Genomic DNA, 22,162 nt, shown 5'->3' on the forward strand with positions numbered 1-22,162 from the left:
TAGAATGCAAACAGTTCAACTGGTATATTGGGAGGCTGCACTCAACCTTCCCTTGAGGCTGCTTCCTCACTGGCTGACCTGCTGGCCTATCCTCTGTGAGATGCCCAGGAGCCATATTGAAATGGAGGGAAGATTGAATGTAGCTGGGACTTTTACAGATTCTCTGCATATTTTGGTGAGATAGACACATGGGTGGGCAGAGCCACCTCCTGTAGGTTACTTATCTAAATGTAGCCTGCCATGTGCTTCAAGAAGGAACAAGAGCAACAGATTTATACTTCCCTCTGCCGGTCAGCAGTTTGGGGTTACTACTACGACTGGCCAAACAGTCTTGAGAAAGACTAGGCTCTATGCGTGTATCAGCCTAGGTGGACAGAAGTCAGGAGACAATTCTTGTTTCATCCCTCACTGTCACTGGCTTTATCTTGAGCAAATCAGTGGTGCACAATGAGGATCCAAGAACTTAGGATATTAGGAAGCTCTAGGATAAACACTGGACTACTAACCACAAAGTCAGTGGTTCAAAGCCACCAGCTGTTCCTCAAAAACCCTATACAGTGTTGCTATGAGTCAGCACCTACTAGACAGCACTTAACAACAAGATAAGCACTGGACTGTGAATCACAAGGTTGGCAGTTCAAGCCCACCAGCCACTCTATGGGAGAAAGGTGATGCTTTCTGCTCCTGCAAAGATTTAAAGCCTCAGAAAATGAATACAGGGTCACTATGAGTTGGAATCGATTTAATGACATTCACAACAATAACAACAGTGGAGCCACCGTAGCAACATCTCTTGTACCAGGAATATCTCTAATGATCTGAGCTGCTAAAGAAGCAGTAAAACCAGCAGGCACAGAAAAGTATACAGTAGCGGAGGATTTTCTGGGTACTCTTTTTCAATAACATTGACCCTCCCTTATTGCCAGACCAGCCACCAACCCAAAACTCTTTGAAATAGAGCTAGAAACAAAATACAGGCTTTACGTATTAAACCTGGTCTAGTGGTGGGGTCCGCTCTGTTCCTCCCATCACTCATCAAGTGTTGTAAAGAAAGAAAAAGAATCCTCCGGTCTTATTCCACAGCTTCCTGACTGTTCCAATAGAAAGACTATGCACCAAGAAGGGACCAATCCAGGACTTCCAACAATGGCCTCTGCCCACATGCCCCCAGGCCAGATGACAGCAGGACCTTCCCAGGCACCACAGCAGAATTCAGCTGGGGTGCACTGGGCCCTAGCAGAGATCCGCCTTCCGCTTGCCATCATGGGGAAGGCACCATCAAGAGATGCCTAGAAATGGCTGACCACAACACTTCAGTCTATGAGGATGTGGCCAGCTGTCTTCTAGAGCATGATAGCATGGACCTACTGACCTAAACAAAATGAAGTCGGTTTAGTCATTAGGTCTTAAAGTTAGTTAAGGATCGGGAAAGCTAAAATGTTTAAGAAGGATTCTTACCTGTTTGTTCCCCTTTCCCAGAAGAGAAGGCATTCCCTGATTGGTCCTTTTTCCAGAAAGACGGAACAATTGAGAAGGGCATTGCCTGATTGTTCCTCCCCCACCCCGCCCCTGAAAGATGCTATTTTGATGTTAAAATAGATTACGTGTACACCCAAATGTAACTTACCCTGTATAAAGTGCCTGCTCTTCATAATGGACAGGACTTTTTTGAGAAGCTATTCTCACTGCTCTCCAGACTGCTGGCTTTCTGTTAATAGAGCTTGGATTGGATCTCTCCCCATCTCTGTGATTGACTACAGTGACAGGGGCAAGCCCTTATTTCGGTTTGGCAACAAGCATGGGTATGTCCAGCACCAACAGCAATGCCGTACCAAGCTCAAGGCCCTCAAAGTGGCCTACAAAAAGACCCACATGCTGTCCTGCATGCTGGAACTGCCCTCAGGGCTGCCCCTTTTATGAAGAGATGGGTCGGGTGCTACAGACTAACGGTAGCACAAACCCAGATCACCTCAGGAAACAGACCATGTCAGGGGATCTTGACCACCACAACTGGTCAACCCAAGGGACACTCTATACAGCAACCACAACAGGAAGGTCCAGAATGAGAGACGGAGACACAGCATCAGTTTAAGCTGGAGGTGGGAAGTGTTAGAGCGGCCCAATGATCTCAGTCCTTAAAGTCCAGCAGGTACTCAGGCAGACCAGACAACTTAGACTGAGATTAGCCATGCTGTCCAAGGGACCCAAGCAGGTAAGTGGTCAACTGTGCTCTACCAAAGCCCTGGTGCTGTGGGGTTAGGTGGGATGGGAAGCAATAAATGATGAAAACAAAGTGGGAGCTCCAGCCCCTTAAAGGAACTGGAATTCTGGAAGCTTTTTTTTTTTAAAGTCTGATTTCACTATAGGTTTTGAAGTCTGCATATTAAAGCAGGAAAGAACAATGAAGACCATCTCCAACCCTTGTGTTTACAGCTGAGGAACTAAGCTGGGAGAAAATAATTTGCACAAGTTGACACTGCCAATTAATGTTAAGACTGAAATAGCCCCCAAGCCCAGTGATCTTTCCACTGCCTTTAAGTGGCTCTTATTTTAAATGTAGTTTGTCACTACTGCAACCTTTTCCAATCTTAAAACTAAGACCTGGAAAGAGTGGGATGAGAACAGGTAAGATTTCATTTTCTTTCCTCCAACAGAAGCCCAGAGGAGACCAAAGGCTCCAGACAGAAACCAGCCTCAGAGCAAGACTCCACCATCAGCCCCAAGGGTTCTAAGTATACCTCCAGTACCCCTAGAGCACGGGTGGGCCAAATATGCCAGCTCCAGCTCAGAGCCCCGAACCTAAGGCACCACCAGCCTGCTGCTACCATGATTGCCTCTGAGATGGCGGAGAACCAGCGCCTGGCCAGCGAATTGGCCTGGGAATCAGCTGCCCCGCTGCAGTGCCACCTGGCTCCGCACAATGCCCACGTGGCAACCCTGATCCAGATGGCCCGAGACAGTTATGCCCAACGCCAGGAGGTGGTGACTCTTCTTCAGGATGTTGCTGATGACATTCATTAGGGTGTGGGTCTCCTAAGGTCATCTGTAAGCCATCTGAGCCAGGAATGAGACCTACAGACCACAGCCTCTGTCATACCCTGCTTGCCAAGGACTTTGGGGAGACTTCTCCTTTGAAACGTGGATATGCATTGCACCTTTCCCCTCATTTTTCTCTTAGGAGATTTTTGAAAAATAAATGGGCTAAAAGGGTGGACAATACGATGAACAAAAAGTTTCCTTTATCATTTTATTTTTAAAAGTCTTGATATGAAAGCAGCAACTCATGTAGTGGATTTTTAATTTGTGTTTCATTTTGTATCCACCCAGAAGCAAATGATGGACAGACCTCCAGTTCAGAGTTTCTAACCACTGAAATGAAGCCTTAGCCAGGCGAGATCATGGTAAAGAAACCTACATTTGTTATCCTAAGTGCCTTCTGTTGTTATTTATCCATTCAAGAAACATTTGAGGAGCTACTTTATATCAAAGCATTGTATATTAGGATGCAGATGTACATTACTGACTTAAAAAACACACATCATCACTATTCTCTTAAAGAGTCCACTTTAGTGAGAAAAAGTCATTATATAAACTTGCAAATGAATTATTAGCATTCTTAAGAAAATGAATAGGAAGTGAAGTGGTGTGAGAATAGGATTCAGACCTACTTGATGTGATCCAGGAAGATTTCCCTGATTATAGCCCAAATTAGAGACACTCAGGACTTTCAAAAAGTATTTATCTATATGCTTCTCAATGAAAGCCATGTTCCTTTACCCCCTGTCCAAATGTCCAAAAGTAGTCATACAAATGAGGATGCTCTGACAGTGGAGAAGGGACCAACACAATCACAGGCTCTACTCAGTACTGCAATAATGCCAACAGAGAGTCTTCTACCAGCAAAATGCCCCAAAGATGGAGCAACCAGTCATCAGTACCTCAAACTCCATGTGGGCGGCCCTCACCACTTCTTTTCCTCCCTGGTCTCCCTGAAGCAGAGATTGAGCTAAGGATGACAGTTGACTGAGTCTGTACCGAACCATTCTTTTGTTCTGTGCAAACATTTTTTATCTGAATTATTTCAGTCTTTGTTAGAGTAGACACTGCCTATTTTAGGTTTTAGGGTCTCAAAACATCTTTGCTATCTCATTTAGGGTCATACTGAAAAGAAAATAGGAACTACATACATACAACTCATAAATGCTCGTTTTCAACTATTCCTTGACCTGTTGCTATTGAGCTGATTCTCACTCACAGTGACCCCATGGGCATCAGAGCAGAACTATGTTGGATAGGGTTTCCATGGCTGACTTTTGGGAAGTAAATTGTCAGGACTTTTCTTCTGAGGTGCCTCTGAGTGGACTCGAATCTCCAACTTTTCAGTTAGTAACTGAGAAATGTTAACCATTATAACACCCAGGGAGTTACAATCCTTAAGGTTAGGTGTTATAAGTTGATGTTTTCAAACTCTCTGAAAGGACATGTCTTCACGGAGGGAAGGTTACCTTTGATGATGTTTTTCAAAATGATGGTGAAGCCATTGGTGAGGTTTCTCTCTGTACCTTTGAGTTTCTCAACTTCTGCTCAACAACTCAACTCCTCCTTTAGCCCAGGTCTTGCTGTGGCCATGACCCAAAGTTTTGCCTTCCTGTGTTTCCAGAGAGTTAAGAATGGCAGGGAACTGAAGAAAGAGGCCCCTTTTCTTTCCACTTCCACTGCCACCCAGCTGACAAATCACCATTCAGGAAGTTGAGCTGATTCTCATCATCATTCAAACTTTTCTGAGGTCTCAGACAGAGCCTGCTGCAAAGTCTGTGATGCACAAGCAGAATGACAGTATTCCCGCGCTAGAAGGCATGCAATGTTAGAGCTGGAAGCAGCCTCCATGATTACGGTTGGGTTCTCTTGCTGAAAGGAACCCTGCTGGTGTCATTGGTGAAATAACCACAAGGTTGGCTGTTTAAACCCACCAGTCATTCTGTGGGAGACACATGAAGGTGTCTGCTCCTGTAATGCCTGCTCCCACAAAGACTTACAGTTTCAGAAACCTGAGGGAGTAGTTCTTCTATTCTATCCCATAGTGTTGCTGGGAGTCTGAATCCATGTAATGGCAGTGTGTTTGGTTTTTTTGATTCTCTTACAGAGAAAGAAATTGAGGCCTAGAGAAGTTCCATGACCTTGGGGTCCTAGGCAATAAAACTGTAGTCTAGAACCTGTACAGTTCAGGGCTCGCCCCAAACGTCCACTATCTTTACAGTACAGTTATTTCTTGGAAAGTGTTGAGGCAAGTGAAAGTTGGGTCCAGGTATGAATTTACGCTTCTGATCTGTGGTTTGAGTGCCATCCCCTCTCTATGGGTCACTGGCAGCTGGTTCCAGCTGCTTCAGATTCTCCTAGTATCACCTTAGGCCCGAAACAGTTAAACTTAAGGCTTATTCCTCTTCCTTCTTACCCCCAAATTAGCAAATAATCACCTGCCTTCACAGTGTCTCCTAACCAAAACAGACTTCCTTGGATCATCAGAAAGCATTTAGAAATTACCTATTTTACCAACACAACCAGTGAACATTTTTTTTGCTTTCTTTTTTATTTACTTTTTATTGTGAATTGAGTGAAAGCTGCAGAAGAGATCATCAAGTTTACACTTCCAATGACTGCAATACCTTCAATGTAACATAACATTGCCACTTCCACCCAGTGTTTCTTATTTCCATTCCTCCTTTCTCAACCCTTCTGAATTTTGTCCTTGGGTAAATGCTGCCCTTTGGATCAGTAATGATTGCTCATTCTGTGGTGCAGTACCTCACTAGTGCTCTACCTATTATTTGGCTAGAAATGGAGCCATGGGGGGTAAGTTCAGTTCCAGATCTGGAGTGACCAAGTGCCATAGTGTCAGGGTTCCACCAGTCTCTGATCAATAAGCCCATCAGGGTTTTGAACACTAAATTTTATGGCTGTAAACAGGGACAAACAGACTAACCAAAGCTTTTATTATCATTATTTTAAATTACACTTTCTGAACTAGTTGTTGTGTCCCGAAATCGGATCTGACTCACAGAAACGCTGTATAGGCTTTTCAAGGAGCATCTGGTGGGTTTGAACTGCAGACCTTGTAGTTCACAGTCCAGCATTTATCCTATGGAGCCACCAAGTTCCAGTTTAAAATTGTAGAGCTTTCTAATTGTGGCATATTCATACCCTGAAGTTCCTTTCCTCCTCTTTTTGTTCCTGTATTTTTCACTTCTAGGAAACTATGTTATAGAAGAGGACAGTAGATGGAGAGAAGCACAAGGTTAAAACAGGCAAAATTACACTGGGTTTAGCGGTTCAAGCTCACCAGTCGCTATTCGGAAACCCTATACAGGGTCTCTCTGAGTCGGAACCGACTCAAAGGCACTTAACAACAACATTTACACAACTTCTAAAGATGGAGTCCAGATGTGACACTGTAGGGTAAGCACTCGCCTCACTGTCGGTTTGAACTGCAAGTCGGCATTCAACTCCACCAGCCACTCCTTGGAAACCCTATACAGGGTCGCTATGAGTCGGATTCAACTCAGCACTTAACAACAACAAAGAAGGAGAAGAGGAGGCTCCCCCTCCAGCTCTGCAGGATTCCAGTCCACTAATTGCATCTCACTTCTGCACGCTCCGGATCTGGGAAAGCTGCCCAGAACCCGGAATCACTCTGGCGGGAGGAATGAAAGGTATAAGAGTCGCAGGGAAGAAAAGTGCTGAGTAGAACAAGGAATGATCCTACTTGCAGAAGAGCAGGGATAAAAGCAGTCATAGAAACTACATCTCCCAGGAATCCCTCCGTTTAATACTTCTGATGGGACTGACAGCTCCATTATCTAATAGGCTACTGAGTTATGGTTCTGTGATGGCCAATCACAACTAGAAACGGTGGAGGCTTACAAGGCAAAATTTTTCTGGGTACTTTTCTGACTATGTACTCCACCCTTACACACACACACACACATAAACACACGACTGTACGGTCCGGCCCCCACTGACGTCCTATATGGATCACCATCCAGTTCCTTTTCTACTTCAGCCCCCTTTACAGTTAGTTCAGCATCATCTTTCCAAAAGGTCAAACTGATCATTTCATCTTTTGCTTAAATTCCATCAGTTATTCGATTTGGCTATTAACCCTCTTTTCCTTACTACCACTACCACCACTAGTCTGCAAGAACTACCTGCAGTTCTCCCAAAGCACCACACTGCTTTCATTCTTTGGTAAGTCCCACTTCCCGGAGCTCCTTTCAGCATACTCATTCTTTAAGACTGAGCTCATGGGTAATTCCTGTTTGATCAACTCCACTCGCCAACGCTCATTTCCGTTTTTTTCAAGGTGGCCACGGTTCAGGTTCATAGTTCTCATCTTGGTCACAACAGCTTTTCGACTGTGTTTTGTTGTTGTTAAGTGCCGTGGAGTAAGTTCCAATGCATAGCGACCCTGATAGGGTTTCAAAGTGCATTTGGTAGATTTGAACCGCTGACTTTGCATTTCAAAAAAACGACGTTGCAGTAAAATGCTTAGCCTATAACGCCATGCCAGGGCTGTTTTAATTACCAATTTATTCCACTTTCTCCCTTAAGTGGACCTGCTGAAGGCAAGGATAGTATGTATGTTTTTCACCTTTGGATATCTGGTGTCTAATACATAGTAGACAGACACACATGAAGTGTTTGGTGAATGAATGGTCTCAAGAGGGTATGAGGATGAGTCCTATAGTATTGCTATTATGGTTCCAGCTAATACATGCACAGGTTTACTCCAAACAAAATGTGTTTAAACATCTCTGTATGAAAACTGAATACCTGCAGATGAGTTTCCCCAGAAATACCCTTGTCTCAGTCTCATTATGGCACCTTCAAAAAGAAATGCCCAATCAAAACAGTGACTTCCAAGGGGACCTGCTGGGCCAGTTAAATTCCAGGTACAGAGGTCACCTCAGGTTATAGTGACTGTTTTGTTGCTTTTCGCCTGTCAGTTTGTTGTACTGTGGTGACTTACATGGTGCTGTGATGCTGGAATCTATGCCACCAGTATTTTAAATACCAGCTGGGGCACCCATGGAGTCCTGGTGTAGCATTGTACAATCAGCACTGGACTGCTAACTGCAAGGTTGGTGGTTCAAACCCACCGGTTGCTTCTTGGAAACTCTATGATGGTGGTTATGTGTTGGTTCTGACCCATAGCAACACTGTATGGGTTTCCAAGGCAGTAAATCTTTACTGGAGTAGAAAGTCTCAACTTCCATGGAACAGCTGGTAGTTTCGAACTGCTGACCATGAAATTAGCAGACCGACTTATAGCCACTATGCTATCAGAGTTCCTTGGAAATGCTATACAAGGTTGCTAAGAGTCCTGGTGTGGCGCTGCAGGTTAATTAGCTGGACTGAAAGGTCGGTTTGAACGGCAAGGTAGGCTGCACCAGCTGCTCCTCGGAAACCCTACACAGGGTCTCTAGGAGTCAGAACCGACTTGACAGCAGTTAACAACAACAAAAAGAGTCAGAACTGACTCGACAGTACTTAGCAACAGGATCAACCATGGTGGACAGGTTTCAACTGAGTTTCCAGACTAAGACAGACTAAGAAGGTGAGGCAGACTACTCCTGTGTGTTTAGTCACTGAAAACCTTGTGACTAGCAGTGAAACACTGACAGCTATAGGACAAGATGAAAATATTATGAATAGCAGCAGAACACTGTCAGATATAGTGCAGGGAGATGAGCCTCTCAGATTGGATGCATTCAAAATATGAATGGGGAAGAGTTGCTTCTTCAAAGTAGAGTTGACCATAATGATGTGGTGAATGGAGTAAATCTTTTGAGACCTTCATTTCCTTAATGGAGCACAACTCAAAATGAGGAGAAACAGCTTCAAACACCCATTAATAAGAAAAACATGGGATATATGAAGTATGTTGTTGTTGTTAAGTGCTGTTGAGTCTATTACAACCTATAGCAACCCTGATAAGGTTTCCAAGGAGCAGCTGGTAAGTTTGAACAATCGATTTTGCAGTTCAAATGACTTTGCAGTCTGACACATTAGCCCACAGCCCCACACTAGGACTCCATATGAAGTATAAGTCCAGGAAAATTGAAAGCTATCAAAAATGAAGTGGAACACACAAAATTTGATATCTTAGGCATTAATGAGCAGAAATGGACCAGTATTGGCCATTTTGAATCTGACAATCTTATGGTTTACTGTATCGGAAATCACAAATTCATAAGGAATGGAGTCACCTTCATTGCCAAGAAGAACATTTCAATATCTATCTTGAAGTACACTGCTGTCTGTGATAGGATAATATCCATATGCCTACATGGAAGACCATTAATACTGCTACTATTCACATTTATGCACTAATCATGGAAGTCAGTTATGATGACACTGAAGAATTCTACAACTTCTTCAGTCTGAAAATTATCAAACTTGCAATCAAAACGCATTGATAATACTGGCAATTGGAATGCAAATGTTGGAAACGAAAGGGAAGTATCAATAACTGGAAAACATAGCCTTGATGATAGAAATGATGCTGGACTTGGCAGAATTTTGTGAGACCAATGACTAATTCATTGCAAATACCTTTTTTCAACAGCATAAAAGCCGACTACGCATGTGGATTTCACTAGATAGACTATAAAGGATTCACATTTACTACATTTGTGGGGAAAAGATGATAGAAAAGCTCAATATCATCAGCCAAAACAAGGTCAGGGTCAGACTTGCTCATATGCAATTTCAGGCTGAAGATGAAGAAAATTAAAACAAGTCCATGAAAGTCAAAATATGACCTTGAATATATCCCACCTTGATTTAGAGACCATCTCAAGAGCAGAATTGATGTATTAGAAACGAATGACCCAAAACCAGAAGAGTTGGAAGATGACATCAAGAACATTATTTAGGAAGAAAAGAAAAGGTTATTAAAAACACAGGAAAGAAAAAAAAGTCCAAAATGCATGTCAGAAGAGATTCTGAAACTTGCTCTTGAGTGCAGAGACTATAAACCAAATGTAATAAATGAAATAAATAAAAGAGCTGAACAGAAATTTTCAAAGGGCATCTCAAGAAGATGAAGTCAAGTATTATAATGATAAATATAAAGACCTATAGTTAGGAAACCAAAAGGGAAGAAGACACTCAGCATTTCTCAAACTGAACGAACTGAAGTAGAAATTCAAGCCTCGAATTTCAATATTGAAGGATTCTATGGACAAAATATTGGATGATTCAGAAAGCAACAAAAGAAGTTGGAAAGTTTGGAGCAGCTAGAGGAATAGAAGATACTTCTTGAAAGAAAGACCAGCAAGAAAAATCAAAACAGTAATGGCAGTCTGATTGACTACTACAAGAACAAGCAAGTTGTTCCCCGGGGAACCATCAAGGCATCAAGTCCCCTCAGGATAAAACCCCTTCCAAGACAGACTTAAGGGGAATACATGAGCAGGCATGTACTCTGGCTGGTGACCATGTTGGTCTACCAATAAGGGCAAGTGGTGGTGGGGAAACAGCAAAGAAGCTGTGGGCTAAGTCAGACCATGTTCAATAGACTTCTGTCAACCTGGATTGAGACCTGGTGGACCAGCAGTATAGTGAGACCTGGGGACTCCTGAGCCCATGGACAGGGGCATAGCCACAGAGGACTACACGGAGAGTGAAGCATCCAGCTGATATGAAGTGAGGAGAGATGGACAAGAATGCCCATTATTTATAAATGGGTATTTCAGATAATATTCATTTGACCTAACTTCAATGGCTGAATGATCAGAACTCGACTAGAGGAAGAAAGAAGAGGGGGAAAAGTGTAATCTGCCACAATTTGATGAACTTGACCTATACTTATGGGTGTAGTAGCTCAAAAGCAGGAACGAATCTTTACAGCACGGAATGTTCCCACCCCACCCACCCTGTACACAGGGTTAACAGGGATGGGCAACTTAGACATTGGCTACCCAAAATGGGGGGCTACAAAAGCACGAAGTGATTGGCTTACAAGTTTTCAAGAGGGCACCTAGTTTTAGAGGGTGTGGGAGAAGGTAGAATCTCCACTGAGTAATTTCCAACCTGTCTAGATGGGGCTGGTGAAAGGAGATGGGCATAAGACTCTTGTGGTTCAATAGTGAATAATTGTTATCAGGACTGATTGTGATTGTTGCAAATGTAAAGGTAGACATTTTGTAACAAAAGGAGGGCAGTGGTTGATCTTGCAGTCCAAGAGTGGAAGACATTGGGACCATTAAGAGAGAAGAACGGAGTGTGGAACCCTATCCAGAGAAGCAGCCACACCAGAGATGGAGGTAGAAATGATGACAAGGAGAGATGGAGCGGCTGAGGATTCAAGACTCAAGGAGAGAGGGGACTGTGTGCTGGCGGTCGGGGGGCTGGCCTGCAGGGTATGCCCTTTGGTTGTTTGAATGGTTATATATTCCTGAGTGCTTTGGTGTACATCCAAAATAACCAGAGAGAATAGAAGCAAATGCTGTTGAATGTTGATGCATGGAGGGGATTGTAGTCATTGCAATGAAACAAAATACTACAGGATTAATGTAAAGCGGATGTTCTCCCATGTAAACTATCACTCAATTAGCAATAAAAACGTAAAAAAAAGAAGTTGGAAAGAAAATATACCAAAAAGAAAATGGTCAATGTTCAAACATTTCAAGAGGTAGCATATGGTTCTGAAGGAAGAAATCTAAGGTGCGCTGAAGACATTGGCAAAGAACAAAGCTCCAGAAGTTTGTGGAATACAAATTGAAATCTTTCAACAAACTGATGCAGCATTACAGGCACTCATTCATCAGTGCCAAGAAATCTGGAAGCTAGCTATTTTCCAACCAATTAGAAGAGATCCATATTTGTGCACATTCCAAAGAGAGGTAAGTCAACAGAATGCAGAAATCATTAAAAATAATAATAATAATTAATGTTACATGCAAGTAAAATTTTTCTGAAGATAATTTAAAATAGTTGAAAAAAGAACATCGACAGAGAATTGCCAGAAATTCAAGCTGGATTCAGAAGAAGACATGGAATGGGGGATGACATTGCCGACGTCTTAGCTGAAATCAGATAATACCAGAAAGATGTTTGCTGTTACTGTTGTTAGATGCCATCCACTTGATTCCGACTCATAGAGACCTTATACACAACAGAAAGAAACACTGGCTGAACCCTATCCACCATGGGTAACCCTGTTGGTATTTAAAATACCTGTGACATAGCTTCCAGAATCACAGCAACATGCAAGCCACCGCAGTATGACAAACTGACAGACAAGTGGTGGAGAAAGATATTTACTTGTGCTTTATTGATTATGGAAAGGGTTTCAACTGTGTAGATAATGGCAAACTAGGGATAACATTGCAAAGTATTCTGGGTATTCCAGAACACTCAACTGTGCTCATGAAGAACCTGTACATAGACCAAGAGACAGTTATTAGAACAGAACAAGGGGATACTGAATGGTTTAAAATCAGGAAAGATGTGCACCTGGATTGAATCCTTTCACCATATGTATCCAGTCTTTATGCTGAGCAAAAAATCCAAGAAGATGGATTATATGAAGAACATGGCATCAAGATTAGAGGATGACTCATTAACAATTTGCAATATGCAGATGACACAACTTTGCTTGCTGGAAGCAAAGAAGATTTACAGCCTTCAGTATGGATTACACCTCAATGTAAAGAAAACAAAACTCCTCACAACTAGACCAATAAATAACATCATGATAAATGGAGAAAAGATTGAAATTGTTGAAGACATCATTTTGCTTGGATCCATAATCAACATTCCTGGAAGGAGCATTCAAGAAATCAAATGTTTGAGGACTTTGATGCACCTGACCTAAATCCTGGTATTTTCTTTTCTGTCTTTTTAAAAGAATGTTCGTAGAAGCTTTATTCATAATTATAAAAACTGGAAACAACCAAAGAAAAAGTGAAAATTTTTGGTATGTTAGTGGGATGAAATAATATTCAACAGAAAACAAGAGTAATCTGATACAATTTGAGGAACTTGACCTACATCTGTGGATGCAGTATCTCAAAAGAGGGAACAAATCTTTATAGCAAAGATCATTCCCACCCCCTCCATACACAAATAGACAGGGATGGGCAACTTAGACATTGTCTTGTAGCCCCAAAATGGTGGGACTACAAAGGCAAGAAGTGACTGGCTTACAAACTTTCAAGAAGGAACCTAGATCCAGAGGGCGTGGAGAAAAGTAGAATTTTCACTGAATAGTATCCAATCTGTCTAGATGGGGCTGATGAAAGGAGAGGTGGACAGATCTCTTGTGATACAATAGTAAATAATTGTTATCAGGACTGATTGTGAGGGTTGGAAATGTAAAGTTAGATGTATTGTAGCAAGGAGGGGAGTGATTAACTTTGCAATCTAGGAGCGAAGGTCCCTGGGACCATCAAGGGAGAAGAGCGGAGAGTGGGACCCTACCCAGTGACTCCAGAGATGGTGGCAGAGACAATGACATGGAGAGATGGAGCAGCTGGGGACTCTAGACACAGAGAGGGAGAGGGGCTGTGTGCTGAAGACTGGGGTGGAGGTGGGGGGCAGGCTTGCAGGGGATATACCCTTTGGTTGGTTGATGATGCATGGAGGGGATTGTAACCATGGCAATGAAACGATATACGATAGGATGAATGTAAAACTAATGTTCTCCCATGTAAACTATCACATAATTCACAATAAAACATTTAAAAATAAAAATTTTTTAAATTTAAAAATGTGAAGAAAAAAAAAAATCAAGGGACAGATTCTCCTCTTAAAGTCTTCAGAAGGAACACACCTACCTAAACCTTGATTTTAACCCAATGAAACTGATTTTGGACTTCTGACCTCCAGAACTAGAAGTCAATAAATCTGTGTTGTTTTAAGCCAATAAAATTGTGGTAATCTGTTAATGCAGCAATAGGAAACTAATACAAATGATTATTATTAATATTATTATTTGAACCAGGTTGGTTCTGAGAATGGTAAGCATATGTGTACAAGTGCCAATGTATATGTTTTTATGGGTGATAAAATTAGAGCTCAGAAAATTTACAGTGGGACCAACATGTGAGTAGAACTGCCACTTCCAGTCTGGCTATAGTACTGTACTAAGTTCCGTACAGGCCTCTTGCCCTTGAGAGAGTTTACAGAAAATGTGCTCCCCTTTTATGGATGGCCAGCCTGCCTGCTCTTTCCTATATATAAGAAGATACAGCACCCTTAGAATCCCTGAATGGTATGGACAACAGTTAACATGCTTGCTTGTCTGCTGAGTCCACCCAGAGGCTCCTTGGAACCTTCAAAAACTCAGCCATTGAAAACCTTATAGAGTACAGTTCTACTCTGACACCTGTGGTCAACTTAACAGCAATTGTTTTTTGTTTGTTTGTTTGACTAACACTGTTGGAGTATTGCAAACATGAACAGCCATGCTTTATTAATCGGCAAGGAGGAAGAAAGCAAGGTTAACACTGAAATAAGAGGACCGAAGAAGAAATTCAAAAGAAAAATCAGGACAGTCAGTGGATTTCATCAAGGCCAGGTGCCAAATGATGGAGTGACACATCTGGACCCTCACCTTCTTTGGTGGCTTGTCATTTGTATGCCACTTTGGAGGCTGGCCTGTTCTCTGCAGTGGCAAGGGCACTCCAAGCAAGTCTCCTTCCTGTGGATATGCAAATTGTGGAGCAAGCAGCACCCAGTGGTCACCTTACCAATGTTTTGTGATGCTTTGTTCTGGAGTCATTGTTATAGCTCCTCCACCTGCTCAGCTGTGCCCCAGACAGCCAAGAGCTGCTTGTGGAGATGCAGCTCCTCAGGGCTGGCTGTTTTGATTGGACCTTTGTTTTTGAAAGTACCGTAATGAAATTGTTGTTAAGTAACGTTGAATCAGTTTCGACTCATAGCGACCCTGTATAGAGTTTCCACTGTTGTAAATCTTTACAGCAGCAGAAAGCCTCAGTTTTCTCCTGTGGAGCAAATGGTAGATTTGTATTTCTGATCTTGCAGTTAGTAGCCAAACTTGAGGATTACTACACTAATAGAGCTCCTTTAACATTCTTTGTTGTTAGGTGCCATCAAGTTGGTGCTGACTCACAGCGACCTTATGCACAGCAGACTGAAACAGTGCCCGATCCTGGGCCAACCTCACTATTATTGCCACGCTTGAGCCCATTGATGCTGTCACTTGGCCATTTCATCTCGTTGGGGATCTTCCTCTTTTTCTCTGACTCTCCACCTTACCAAACATGATGTCCTTCTCCAGCGACTGGTCCCTCCTGACAATATGTCTGAAGTATGAGATACGAAGTTTGGCCATCTTGGCCTCCAAGGAGCACTCTGGCTGTACTTCTTCCAACACAGATCTGTTGGTTCTATGGGCAGCCCATGACACTTTCAATATTCTCCTCCAACACCATAACTCAAAAGCATCAATTCTTCTATGGTCCAACTTTCACATGCATATGAGGTTATTGAAAATATCATGACTTGGGTCAGGCGCACCTTAGTCCTCAAGCTGACATCTTTGCTCTTCAACACTTTAAAAAGTTGCTGTGCAGCAGATTTGCCTAATGCAATACGTTATGTGATCTCTTGACTGCTGCTTCCATGAGAATTGATAGTTGATCCAAGAAGAATGAAATCTTTGACAACTTCAATCTTTCTCTGTTAATAAGAATGTTTTTTGGTCCAATGGTGAGGATTTTTGTTTTCTTTACATTGAGATGCAATCCATACTGAAGGCTGTGCTCTTTGATCTTCCTCAGTAAATATTTTAAGTCCTCTTCACTTTCAGCAAGCAAGGTTGTATCATCTGCATATCGTAGGTTGTTAATGAGTCTTCCTCCAATCCTGATGCCACATTTTTCCTCATATAACCCAGCTTCTCGAATTATCTGCTCAGCATACAAGTTGAATAAGTATGGTGAAAGAATACAACCCTATTGTACACCTTTCTTAATTTTAAACCATCCATTGTTCCTATGTTCTGTTCTAACAACTGCTTCTTGGTCCAGGTACAGATTTCTCAGAAGTACTATTAAGTGTCCCAGAATACTCATACTTCTCAATGTTTCCATAGCTTGTCATGATCCACACAATCAAAAGCCTTTGTGTAGTCAATAGAGCACAGGTAAACATCTTTCTGATATTCTCTGCTTTCAGCCAAACAAGCCAAAACAAGGTCAGGGGCAGACTGTGCAACAGACCATCAATAACTCATATGCAAATTCAAACTGAAGCTGAAGAAAATGAAAGCAAGTCCATAAGAGCCAAAATATGACCTGGAATATATCCAACCTGAATTTAGAGATCATCTGAAGAACAGATTTGATACATTAAACACTAAAGACCAAAGAACAGAAGAATTGTGGCATGACATCAAGAACATCATACATGAAGAAAGCAAAGTCATTAAGAAGACAAGAAAGAAATAAAAGGTTGAAATGGATGTCAGAAGAAACACTGAAACCTGCTGTCCAGCGTAGAGATGCTAAAGCAAATGAAAGAAATGAGGAGGTACAAAAACTGAACAAAAAATTTCAAAGATCAGCTCAAGAAGATAAAGCCAAATATTACAACAAAATGTGCAAAGATCTGGAATCAGAAAACCAAAAAGGAAGAACACGCTCAGCATTTCTCAAGCTGGTGGAATTGAAGAAAAAATTCAAGCCTCAACTATCATTATTGAAAGATTCTCTGGGCAAATTATTGAATGATGCAGAAACCATCAAGAGACGATGGAAGGAATTCACAGAGTCACTGTACCAAAGGAAATGGTTAATGTTCAACCATTTCAAGAGGTAGCATATGATCAAGAGCCATTGATGCTGAAGGAAGAAATCCAAGGTGCATTGAAGGAATTGACAAAAAACAAGGCACCAGGAATTGATGGAATAAAAATTGAACTCTTTCAAGAAAGTGAGGCAGCACAGGAGGCACTCACTCATCTATGCAAGAAATTTGGAAGACAACTATCTGGCCGACTGATTGGAAGAGATCTGTATTTGTGCCCATTCCAAAGACAGGTGACTCAATGGAATGCAGAAATCATCAGACAATCTCTTTGATATCCTATGTGAGTAAGGTTTTACTAAAGGTAATATACAGAAACGGCTACCATCATATATTGACAGATAACTTCCAGAGGTTCAAGCCGGATTCAGAAGAGGCCGTGGAACGAAGGATATCATTGCTGATGTCCGATGGATCTTGGCTGAAAGCCGAGAATATCAGAAAGATGTTTAGGATTATAGCAAGTGTATAGCTGAGAAAACTTGTCTGTAGGCATCCACGGATCAGAGAAACATAACTGAACACGTATTTGGAATAAACCCATGCTAGAACCCTAGTAACAATACTTTTTGACTTACTTTCATATACTCTGGAGACCATTCATGCACCAAACACTTCATGTATGCTAGCTATGTACTGTTATTGTTGTTATGTGCCGTTGTGTCCTTGTCTCTTGCAATTCTAGTTGAGAGAGAAAGCTGAATACATTGCTAATTAAAACACAGTAAGAGAGCAGCTGTGACCAAGATAAAAGCTAGGCTGTCACTGATGCTGGTTTCAGTATGCTTTTTCTGCCCTTTGGGTCAGAGCAACTCAATATGTGTGCCTCCAGTAGCCCCAGCACCCACAGGGAAGCTGTATTTGGTCCAGAGTCTTTCCATCGTCTCCTCCACGTCAGTTTGGTTTTCTAGAGCAGGCCGAAAGGTCACACAAATAGTATCTACAACCTTGTGGAAGATATGCCCAATGTTAGATCTGCCCCCACTAAAGATCTTGGCCCCATAATGTGGAGGCCAGTCGATACAGTCCATTAGCTACTCTCTGAGACACAGAGAGAAGCATTTTCATGTAGTGACTTCTCTTTGAAGATGTGGAGTCAACTTTTCATAGCTATAATAAATATGTCTCCTGAGACATCCAGAAGACTTGCCTCTAGCTGTGAGTGGCAAGGTGGCCCATTTAGAAGTCCTATCAAAGATGAGCTAGTAAGGGGTAAGCCCTGGTCATATGGGATCTTCTTCTAACAGAGTGGAATATGGCAGGTATTTGTAGCTCAATGAGCAGAGAGCAGATGACTTCATGAGTCCTCTGGATGTAGAGGATGCCTTGATTCAGGTTAGCTGGCATGGTCTGGACCAAGACAGCCACCATCTCAGCCTCCTCACTCTCAGCCACAAGCAGAGCAGCAATGGCTCCCATTTGCACAGTAGCTTGTGCAAGAAGCTGCAGTCCCTCCTTAGCATGATCCACAGAGCATGGTATGGGAATTGGGGGTGCCATGGAGCTGGGCTGGGTAGACTGATGTGTGGGACTGTATGTCTTTCTTAATGGTGGTCAATGAAATTCTTATCCCCCCAGGTAAGTACGGACACCAGGAAGCTAAGGGTTGAGTTAATTAATAAGTAGCAGATCTTCCACTATGAACTGGCTAACGGTATGAATGCAATTACATCTATGAATGTAATTACAACCACTGCACCACACATCTAAGAGTCTTAGAGGTGCCATGGTTAAAGCGGTTGGCTGTTAACTGGAAGGTTGGCAGTTTGAATCCACCAGCTGCTTTGTAGAAGAAGGATGTGACAGTCGGCTCCCATAAAGATGACAGTCTTCAAAAGCATCTAGGGCAGTTCTATTCTGTCCTATACGGTCACTATGTGGCAGTTTTGACTTGGTAGCAGTGGGTCTTGTTTTTGTTTTAGCCACACATCGGCATCTTCAATCCAGAGTCAGTCAACAGTACAGGAGTCAAGATAAAACAGCTCATCACAAATAAGACTAGGTGATAATGTGGCTGTAAGGTTTCTTTCTTCTCTTTCCAGACAGATTCCTCTTCTTAATGACTCCTTTTAAAGGACTTTTCATTTCTCTATTGACCATGCAGACACATTGTTAAATGTGGTAGAAGTCCACAGGAAATCCCAATTCACACATTGAAACCAAGGTGTACCCTGAAAAATGAAACAATTTCATCAACCAGTTTTACTTGCTTGCTCTGATCATCTGGTACCTCCACAAAAAGATAAGATTCTTTTCCATCTTGAGCTTCTGACTTTTAGTTGAAAAATTAATTTTTGGATCTCAACTTCTTTATTATGAAGAAAGATAGGTTTCACAAGAATGGCAAAAAAACAGGCAATTATCCCATGAGAGTTTTCAGAATGAACAACCACAAGGAAAACTAGGCTATAATATTAGCACTTATATTTCTAAATTGGAGAGTTCTGACATTGGCAGGTGATTTGGATTGCCCTTATGAACTGTAGGATAAGCACTGAACTGTTAACCATAAGTTCGGTGGTTCAAACTCACTAGCTGCTCATTGGAAACCCTACACAGGGTTGCTGTGAGTTGGAACCAACTCTACAGCACTTAACAACAAAAGCAACCATGAAAGAACTAAAAGGCTACAAGAGTCTTCCTGACATGCCACAGCAATGTTCTTTCCTCCAGACTTGGATGCCTATCCTAATGAAAATCTACTTCCATAACACCATGGTGTGTCTTTTCAGCTGCTCTTTTGCGGGACTAAAAGACAGAGATACGTTTGTACCCTAGTTCCATCCTAGACTGAGTAACCTTAGGAAAGTTACCATCCTTCTTTATGTCTTAAGTTTTCTCCTTGTAAAACAAGTAGGTTGGGTTTACCTGATCCCAAAGTCTTGGTGTGGCTTTGTAGGATAAGCACTGAACCACAAGGTGGGTTTGAACCGCAAGTTCTGCAGTTCAAACCTACCAGTCACTCATCAGAAACCCTTTACAGGGTTGTTATGAGTCAGAATCGACTCCAAGGCATTTAACAATAGCAAAGTCCATCTCAGAGCTTATTTCTAAAGTTGCATAATTATAATGTGGTAGACATTATGAATGCAACTATGAATTCCACAAATAGTCACTGAGTCCGTATTATGTGCTAAAGTGAGATCATTATAGATTCTAAATTTTACCTTCATTGCTTGGGTCAGCAGTTTGAGAAAAAGGATATGTGGAATGAAGGAATTCCTTTCTAGGCATTTGTTTCGAACCTGAAAGTTTCATGGTTGTCATTGGTGGAGGATTCTAGACTTGGGCAGGCCTAACTATTTTGCCATTTAGGCTTTTAATGATTTAGATGAATCCTTTCACATGCAGTGATTAAACATATTTCCTAAAACTCTTAATGTCTAGGTGGGAAAGAATTTATTAGCTACTGCATAACCTCGGGGTTTATTATAGTCTTTTATTCCCTGCTCACCTGACTGGAAAATTACTCTACTGCTAGATTTTTTGATATCTTCCTTTTAGAAGTAACAATTTAGCCAGTCCCTAGTGATCAAGAGGAAACAGGTTTCTGTTTTGTGTGTTTTCTTTGTCTTGATTCCCTCTGATGTAAACATCATCATCTATCTTCAACAATACTTCCTCCCACACATGTTCATAAGTCCTGGGGTTGTGCTTTGGGTTAATATGCTGGACTGCAAAGTCAGTTAGAACTGTAGAGTTGGTTTGAACCACAAGGTCAGCAGTTCAAGCTCACCAGCCGCTCCTCAGAAGCCCTATACAGGGTTGCTATGGCTCGGAACTGACTCGACAGTACTTAACAACAAACACATGTTCATAACTTCATGCCAAATGAGTCACTTTGATTCCTCCTTAGTAATTATTAACTAGTTACAATCTTGTGTATTAGATCTTTCACACAGCCACTTGAAGTTTTTCGAAGCAGTTCTAGATGGTTTTATGAGGAGATGTCAGACCCATGAGAAAGGTAGGAAGTGAAAGCGAGCTTACAGCTGTTTTCCTCTCCCCCAACGCCTACCTATAAGAAACCCTCCTGCTGCTCTAATAAGTCACTTTTTATGTACTAATTGATTGGAGAAAGGAGGATGGAAAACGAGAGCTCCTAGCCTCCACACACCTCCCTCTTTTGCATTTTTATACATCTCTTTTAAACAGAGAGAGAAGACAGTTTAAGAACTTAATTTTTCCCATGTAGATTTGAAGCTCCTTTCACAGAAATGGGCCTGATCACTATTACCAACTATTCTAATCTTTCCATTCCCTTAGGTTTGCTCACTAAAACCCCAGTCCCTCCGCTCCCCTTATCCCCCTCCTCCCGCACATTTTTAGTGTCTAAGGAAAAGGTGTTTTCATAAACTTGGAAACATCGGTCTATGAAGGTCTGTAGAGAACAGACCTGAAGTGCCTCCCTCTCTTACCTGCCTCCTTGACTTAGCACGGAGCTTCTTCTCATTGAACTTGCACTGGGTTCAGAACCGATCTTTCCGCGGCCCGAAGGCACAGGAGTCCACCCCAACCCCTGAACACAGCCCTCATTCCAGTCGGTCAAACTGCCCTAATGACACACAGACAGGACAGAGAGTGACGCGCCTCCAGGGAGGCGGTGCCTGGGGCCCCAGCATCCCGCAGCCGCTGCTACAGCCCTCTGCTCCTTCTTCCTCTTGCTTCTGTCTTCCTTTCCTACCCGTGACTTCCTCCGAATCGCTTTCAGCGCATTTTTAAAAATCATTTTTTTTTAAATGTAATTTTCAACTTAGAGGAAACTTTTATATAGAGTCCGAGGAACTCCCGCGTCTGCCGTTTAGCCAGATTCACAGACTGTTTACTTTCTTGCTATTTCCAGGTGCTTTTAAAACCTTAGGGGACACATTAGCTCACACCTCAGTCCACTTCAAAGAACCTCTCTCAAGATCCGTTGAACCTCCCGCACTTCCAGGAGTGGAGATTTGACGCTGGAGATAAATAATATTAAATTTCATATGATCTTCAAAGAAGATAACGGCTGAGAGGTATAATTGTTAACCTTTGATATTGTTCTATGGATCTCGCTATTAACCTTGAAGTGAATTAGTTTATCAAACCTGCTCCTGGGATTAGCTGAAAGCAGATCCTAGGTCTGCCAGACAGGTCCAGGGGCTGGCGCCTGCGTATGTCACCTGGCAGCTCCACTGAGTTGGATTCTGCAATTTGGGAACTTGGCACTGCCCAAGGGAAAACTAGAATGAAAGAGAGAAAAGAGAATGAGAATGGGAAAAAAAAAGTTCTCAAACTAAAGAACAAGAACAACAAAATCCTACAACTTTAGACTTTCCACTTCCTCCCTTTGCAG

The sequence above is a fragment of the Chrysochloris asiatica genome, unplaced genomic scaffold, assembly GCF_000296735.1.
Source record: "Chrysochloris asiatica unplaced genomic scaffold, ChrAsi1.0 scaffold00019, whole genome shotgun sequence".
Taxonomy (NCBI): Eukaryota; Metazoa; Chordata; class Mammalia; order Afrosoricida; family Chrysochloridae; genus Chrysochloris; species Chrysochloris asiatica.